The sequence below is a fragment of the Pogoniulus pusillus genome, chromosome 4 (assembly GCF_015220805.1).
Source record: "Pogoniulus pusillus isolate bPogPus1 chromosome 4, bPogPus1.pri, whole genome shotgun sequence".
In the NCBI taxonomy this organism is placed as follows: domain Eukaryota; kingdom Metazoa; phylum Chordata; class Aves; order Piciformes; family Lybiidae; genus Pogoniulus; species Pogoniulus pusillus.
Window position 1 is genome coordinate 27,872,011 of NC_087267.1, and position 8,309 is coordinate 27,880,319.

Consider the following 8,309-nt stretch of genomic DNA (forward strand, 5'->3'; position numbering starts at 1 on the left):
AGACAGAATGTTGCCTCAATTTGTTGTGTGCACCTCACCACAGACATCCACAAAGTTCTTTTGTGAAAAAAGGATGTCACTTTTTAATGTCATCACTAGGAGCTGCTGTAAGAATCTGCTCTTTCTCACAGAGCCATTGTCCTCTGAATTTTCCATTACTGTGCCTACAACTCATCCATAACTGTCTGTTCTGTCAGAATCTTAATCAATCAAATCAATCAATCAGTGAATAAATCTTGTACTTTCCTTTGCATGAACACACATTTTGCTTTATGTAAGCATTATCAGTAAGCCTCTGGCCCTGACTGAGGCATGTGAGCCATTACAAGAAGACAGATTATGCCACTACTTTATACATTAATTGATTTTTGAGCATGTAATTCTTCGTAGAATTTTATGTTATTTACATTTGTCTATAGAAAGTGATATATTTTACCTGACTTAAAATGAATCTTTCAACAATATTCAACTTCCAAAGAACTTTCATCCACAGGCCTATTTTTGACTAATTTGGATAGTGAGGCCACAAACCAATTTCAGCTTTAAATTTCCTATATGTTGGAACATTCCTTCTTTAATATTTATTGTTTTGTTTATTTGCACCTCAATCAGTTCTCACTGCTTCTTAGATCAAATTACTAACAGACAGCTAACTCCTACAAGAGCTTCACTCTGCCATTGTATTGATGGTAGAATAGTTTTAATATAACAGCATGAATAAGGGTCATCAGCAATAAATTTAATTACTTTGGAACATCATTCTATTTAAATGTATTGGACTGATCTACTGTGGGTAATTTCACCTTTCTCCTAAAATTAGCAACATTCTGGAAGATAGTATCCTTTGCCTGGATTTCATCTCAGCTTGAAACAAAGCTAGAGGCAGGTCAAGCAAAGGGCTGAAAGAGCAAATGTGAGCTCTTCGCAATGGCAACTTTGCAAGGCTGTAAGACTACACTATGAGCACAAGATGAGAACCAAGACATTTCCTGAAATCTTTAATATTCAGCCATGTAGATCTGAAATATCTATTACCATTGCTAGTAACAGGACAGAATTTGTACTTAGTTTGCCAGGATCAAAGATTGTCAGGCTTGTGCTCCCTAAATTATTATTGGTTTGATTCTAGCTTTGTTTTTCTTGGTTTAATCATAAAAGCAATTTCTATTGTTAACCAAATATCAAAGGCTAATTTGTTTTCCGTGTGGCACGACCACAGCTTCACATGGATAGTAACAAGCATTTATTCTATGTATATTGGGATAAACCTGTTACAAAATCCTAGTAAGGCAGTATACTGGTTAGTATGGCACATGATGTGGAAAGCACAGTATATCAGAGTCACAGAGCCACAGAATTAACCAGGTTGTAAAAGACCTCTAGGATCATCAAGGCCAACTCTGCCCATATGGGGGAGAGTAGGGGATATCAGGCATGAGACGATAAGGGATGGGGCACTTGGCTGACATTGAAGACCCCATGACAATAAAGGATAAAAAGAAAACATTAAATAATATCTAGTATGTACAAAAAATAAATGAACAAGCAAACAAAAAAAAAAAAACCAAAAAAAAAAACCCAAAACTATTTATAGAAAGATTGAATGTAGCATGAAGCTTCATACCAAGGAAGAAAGAGCAAAGCTTTAACAGAATGGTACCAATCACATAAAACTGATATGAAGTGAATCTCTGAAAGAGGAATCAAAAAATGTCAACATAAAATTCATACTCCTTTTGGTGAAGGACTCCAGGTGCTGACAACACACCATAATCTGCTTTCACACACACCACCACTAGACTGAAACCATCAAATGTTGGATTCTAAAAGACTATCTAGACTGAGAGTACAACAGCAGAGAGAGTCTGAAATGTTTAACTTTTGTAATAAAGCAAGAGATACTTTATGTAAATATCACAAGTGAAAATTTGGAAATGTAAACCTGAAATCTTAAAGAGACACTAATTCATTCTCTACAATAGTTTCTTGGAAACAAATAATCTGGATTAAACTCCAAGGGCAAAACTTAAAATTATTCTATCACAGTGATGAGAATACAGATAAGATAAATACATCTATGATCATATAAATATATATATATTTGTGTCATGGTAGATGTACAGATGGTAGGAGTGGTGGTGTATTTCCAAGTAATCACAGAATACATCTAGTTGAAAGACACCTCAAAGATCATGCACTCCAATCCTTTACTCACTACTGAAGGATGAACACTAAACCATGCCCCTCTGTCTTTTCCTCATTCTTTGTCACTATATTCCCCTCTCTATCTAACAAGGACTGGAGATTGTCCTTGCCCCTTCTCTTGCCATTCATATATTTACAGAAACATTTTTTAATCTCCTTAACAGCAGTGGCCAGGCCAAGTTCTACATGGGCTTTTTTCTTTCTAATTGTTTTCCTACAAGACCTAGCAACTTCCCTGAACTCTTCCTGGGAAACCTCTTTTTTTCCAAAGGTGATACACTCTCTTTTTTATCTTTAATTCCTTCAGCAGCTCCTTGCCCATCCAGTCTGGCTGCCTCCCTAATCGGCTCATCTTCTGTACAATGGCACAGCTGTTCCTGTGCCTTCAGGGGTTCTTTCTTGAAGTAGGTCCAACCTTCCTGGACCCCTTTGTTTTTAAGGGCTGTTTCCCAAGGAACTTTCTGAGTTAGTTCCTTAAATAGGCTGAAGTCTGCCCTTCAGAAGTCCAATGTGGAGGTTCTGTTGATGCCCCTCCTGCTTTCATTGTATATTGAAATCTCTATAATTTAGTGGTCACTGGACCCCAGGCAGCCTTTGACCACCACATCCCCCACCAGCCCCTCTCTATTTGTGAGCAGCAGGTCAAACAGGGCTGCACCCCGGTAGACTCACATAACAAAAAAATGTTTTAAATCCATAGAGACTGTCAAAAAATGCCAATGCTGATTGTATTTCAAGTCATCATGGAGGGATATTGGGAAAAGTTTTCAATTAGCAATAATTGTGCCTTGGATTAACCTCATTGGCTACGATACTGCCACTGTGCAAAGCTTTATGTGAGTACAAAAACAAATGGAAAGAGGAGATTTCTCTGGACACCATATAGATATTTTTCTAGTTCCAGTTTGTGAAGCTTAAAGTAGCCAATAAGACGTAACTGAGCATCAGGTCCATTTACTTAACACTGACACAGAAGAGGAAAATGCATATGAATAGATGATCCTTTTATATTACAGGCAACAGAAAAGAGAATTTTAAAATTACATTCCTCAGCAAGGAATAAATTTGGTTTTGTTACTCTAGCATTCAGTGCAGTGGGGCTCCGTTCCTAAACGACAGCATTTTAATATCACTGTGTTGAGAATAGTAATTCAGTCTGTGCTTGAATAACCAGTGCCTTTTGAATAGCACTATGTGGAATTTCTCAGTAAATTAGAACAGACAATTAAGCACAGGTGTTTTGAAAGGATTTTGTTAGTTGTCCAAGATAACAATTTATGAACACAATGCTTTCTTCTCCCTAGGAGAGCTTCCACTGGAAAAAACAACAACAACACAAAACAAAACAAAACCAAAAAAACCCAAACCAAACAAAAGAAAAAAAAAAGATTAAAAAAAATCCAAAATACTTCCCAACTAATGATAAGTAACTGATACAAGAAGAACTCGCAGGTCACAAATTGCTCCTTCACCCCAATTCAAAGTTGTAGATTTCACAAAGTTTCAAATGTGTCCAAATACAAAAAAACCCCAACTTATCAGGAAATCCCTGGTTTAAAGCACTAGTTATCTTCAGCTAAACTCTCAAAATATGAAAGAAATTAAATTTCGAAGTGCATCTCTTGAACCATACTGATAACTCATATTCTGAAAACAATCAGTCGAAACATATTTTTAAATGTAGTAATTGTATTTCTCAGATACGGAACTTCGTAATTCAAAAGCACTTTTATAAACGTTTTAGCATTCAAAAATGACTTTCTTTAAATGCATGAAATTATATTCTACAAATCGTTATTGAAGTGTTTCAAGACATTAACTAACAATGATTTAATACTGTTTGTTTACCAGTTTTAATAACTAAGACTACAGCAAGGAATGATAGTTAAAATACCATTTTTTCATCAATCCTGAAGAGCACCCCAAAAAAAAAGTGTTATTAACACTTAAGTTGTAAGCTTTGATTCTCTCTCTCATAGCAATTAAAAGTAGAATTTATCTGAATTATCTTTGTAAGAATGTAGTCTTAATATTTGCCTATTATTCTGTACAAACTATATGCAACATCATAACCAGTGGTTCTATTCTAGCTGAGTGAAAACCAAAATATACTTCTTTTTTTTTTTCCTGCTTTACCATGGTGCTCAACCCTGTAACTTTTGGTTGGGGGAATAATTAAAAACATTTTCTTTTTTTTTTTCTCTCTTTCATATGAAAACATATTTGTCAATAGAGTGCACTTACAGGGTTCTTGGATTTAGTCATAACATATAATGTTCCTTGGTATTATATTATATGATAGTAAAGGTTCAGTTTCCTATTATGTTCTGCACTTTGGCCACAACAACTTCAATCAGTGCTACAGGCTGGGGACAGAGTGGCTGGAGAGCAGCCAGGAAGAAAGGAATATGGGGGTACTGGTAGATAGTAGGTTGAAGATGAGCCAGCAGTGTGTCCAGGCAGCCAAGAGAGCCAGTGGCATCCCGGCCTGTATCAGGAACAGTGTGGTCACTTGGACAAGGGAGGTTATTCCTCCTCTGTACTCAACACTGGTCAGGCCACACCTTGAGTACTGTGTCCAGTTCTGGGCCCCTCAATTCAAGAGAGATGTTGAGTTGCTGGAACGTGTCCAGAGAAGGGCAACAAAGCTGGTGAGAGGCCTGGAACACAAACCCTATGAGGAGAGGCTGAGGGAGCTGGGGTTGTTTAGCCTGGAGGAGGTTCAGGGGTGACCTCCTTGCTGTCTGCAACTACCTGAAGGGAGGTTGTAGGCAGGTGGAGGTTGGTCTCTTCTGCCAGCAGTAGAACAAGGGGACACAGTCACAAGTTGTGCTGGAGGAAGTATAGGCTGGATGTTAGGAGGAAGTTGTTGGCAGAGAGAGTGATTTGTCATTGGAATGGGCTGCCCAGGGAGGTGGTTGAGCTGCTGTCCCTGGAGGTGTTCAAGGAAAGACTGGATAAGGCATTTAGTGCCATGGTCTAGATGACTGGCTAGGGCTGGGTGCTAGGTTGGACTCAACGATCTTGGAGGTCTCTTCCAACCTGGTTGATTCTATGATTCTATGAGTCTATGAAAACAGTCTGAAGGAGCACTATGGCCAACTCCTAATTAATATTCATTATTTTTTTCCCTTGCATTTTATATTAATATCTAGATAGGTGTTTGTCTTTATATGTTTGAGGAAATGCAAATTGTGTCTTTTCATGCATGAACCATGAGGGAAATATAGCTGATAATGATACATCCTCTGTGAAGTTCATTTCTCTATTACATTTTTCAGTAGAGAATGTGAGTTTAAATAAGAGTTTGGTCTGATTCCTAACATAGGATCACATCAATGAATATCAATTGAGAATTTGTAATATTCAATATCATACACTCAGCATTCCTCATGAATTTAAAAAATAGCTGCTATGTTTAGAATCTCTTAAAGAAAAAGAATGGGTTACAGCCTTCTGCTTTCTGAATACTTTCCATATTGACTGTTAAATATTATGAATATCAACGCCTTAGAAACAGAAACTGAACAAAGTCTTACCATAGATATTTGAGCTTTAAAACTATTGAAATAATTGCTTTTTAAGAATTATGAAGTAATAACATTTTACTTTACTAGCCTGTTTCTCCACTACGAAATTCAGAATATTTTTTTTCTGATATCAATTTGATTTTTTAAAAATTGTATATACTTTATGTGTGGCTGACTCCTTAAGACTCCATGTTTTGATGGGATTTGATGGATGGATTGTTCATTGCAGAAGGAATTGACAGGATGGTCACATCCAGAGGGTAGTGGTCATGATTCAAAGTCTAAATGGATTGGTGGAAAATTGTGCCTCTCAGGGGTCTGTACTGGAACAAGTACTGTTTAATGCTTTTATCAATGGCAGAGACAGCAGGATCAAGTGTAGATTCAGCAGATGATACCAAGCTGTGTGATGCTGTGGATATGCCAGAGGGATGGGATGGCATGCAGAAGAACCTGGACAAGCTAGACTGGTGGGCCCAGGTAACATCAAGAGGTTTGATAAGAGCAAGTGCAGGGTCCTGAATGTGGACTGCAACAATCTCTATTATCAACACAGACTGGGGAATGTGGTGATAAAAAATAGCCCTCCAGAAAAGGAATTGGGAGTTCTGGTGGCTGAGAAGCTGGACATGAGTCAACAATATGTGCTTGAAGCCCAGAAGTCAAATTGCACCCAGGGCTGCATCACTTTTTGGTGAGATATCTTAGTGCTTACAACACACATTAAATCTGGTTTGGATTCACTTCTGCAGCTTCCATCTCATAGAAAAGTAAACAAACTCTTGAAATAGTAGATGATAGGAAAACACAAGTTCCTCTTTCGACCTGAAAGCATTTAGTCAATGTACAGTGACAGAACTTGTGCCTGTCAGTGAATCTACTCCTTAAAAATAAATACATATTTGCCTCTGGAATTTGTAATGAATTTTTTGAAGTTAATTCTTAGGGAGTTTTGGTAACAATATGGATAAAAAATTAATAGGCTTTGGTAAAGAAGCATCTTTCAAAAGGGTATATTCATTGTAATTTTATTGTATTTTTGGGTAGAAAATTTATCTTCCCTTTAATTTTTTCCAGTACTTTTTTTTTTTTTTTGTCTCATTTATTTTCCTGATATAAAATTTAACTGAACAACAATTTCTTCTTGAGGTCTATATTCCTTTACAGGTTTTGCTGATTGGATTGTTTTATAATGTTAGGACAGTAACTCTAGAGGTGTTTTAAAAAGACTTTCATTTTTTTGGTTTAGAAGCTGGTTTTAATATATCAGATGGCATAATATAAAAGATGAAATGGTTTAATAAAGTTCTTATTTTACACTTTTTGGCTAGTTTTAGGCTAAATATCCATTCATTACAATGAACCAGACAATATTTCTCTATTGAAAAAAAGACATGTGATATAAAAAGACCAGTGTGGCTTCCTACAGACAGTTCTTTATGGATCAGTAAATTCTTCACAACCATGCTTCTAATGGGCCATCACAGAGGAATCTGTTCAACTGTATTATAGCCTAATCAGAAGTGGCATCTGTCAAACGTGCCTGATTTTGCTCTAACAACTGTTAAACTACATATCAGGATACAGGCTGACCAGTTAACAACAAAATAAAGTCCAAATGTCACTGGTTGCCAGCAGTAGACAGAGACATGGAGAGAGCTGTAGTGTTGGAAAACACAGCTGTTTATAAAAGTATGAAGTTTTTACTATTTAACAATAAAATATTTAGACTATTAGCTAAACTTTATGCTAAGACCATTAGCTTAGTGTCTGAGCAAAGGATGTTTCCTTGTTCATTAATTACCGAGGGCACAAAACCAAGATATTAGTAAAGTAAAGCAGAAAGCTGAGTGACTGTTCTGTAAGAATCAAACTAACATCACCTGCCCAAAAGAATAAGCTTACTGAAATTGAGCTTATAGCTGAATAGATATCCCAAATATCAATTAAGTTGAATAGATATGCCAAATTCTTATTTGGAATAGCTGTTTTCTCAGTTTGATCAAACAAAAAAAAAGATTAAATTTAGGTAGCAAATTTGTGTCTATTATGAAGATGTAAAATAGTGGATTTTGCAGGAAAACTACTGGTGAGGCTGCTGCATCTACTGAAGCAGCATGTTAAGAAGCTACGAAAATAAACAGATACATGGGAATTCATAGGAATGTTGAAAACTTGTAACTGGGGTGTAATTATAACATGCCTCTCAAGAAAACAGCTCTCTGATCATCAGATTTTGCCAACAGACCTCTGACTGTGACTGGCCATCTCTAGAGGGTAAATGTCTTCTCCTTAATCTTCAGGCACATTTAGGCATTGGTCTCTGCTTGTACTACCACACAAGGATGCCAATTAATGTCATTTGCAGTGTGGATTCTTGTCCATTAAAAATGGGACAAAACTCAGTTAATAATTTCACACAAGCCATTGAATAGCTGTCAGGGGTAAAACTTTCTGTCAGTACTGATCTGTCACAGATGTTAAGAAGTAACCTAGAGCTGTAATACTCCATCTTATTACCAGTTAAAAGGGCCATCCATCCTGTTTAACTTTAATTATTTAGTTTTGTATTTC

General features: G+C 36.6%; 1 non-coding gene across 1 annotated transcript; it reads right to left on the reverse strand.

The window, feature by feature from the left end:
* Positions 1-2,897: 2,897 nt before the first annotated feature.
* LOC135175165 (U4 spliceosomal RNA) lies at positions 2,898-3,037 on the reverse strand. Its single transcript, XR_010302276.1, has one exon. It is a non-coding gene; the product is annotated as a U4 spliceosomal RNA (small nuclear RNA).
* Positions 3,038-8,309: the final 5,272 nt, after the last annotated feature.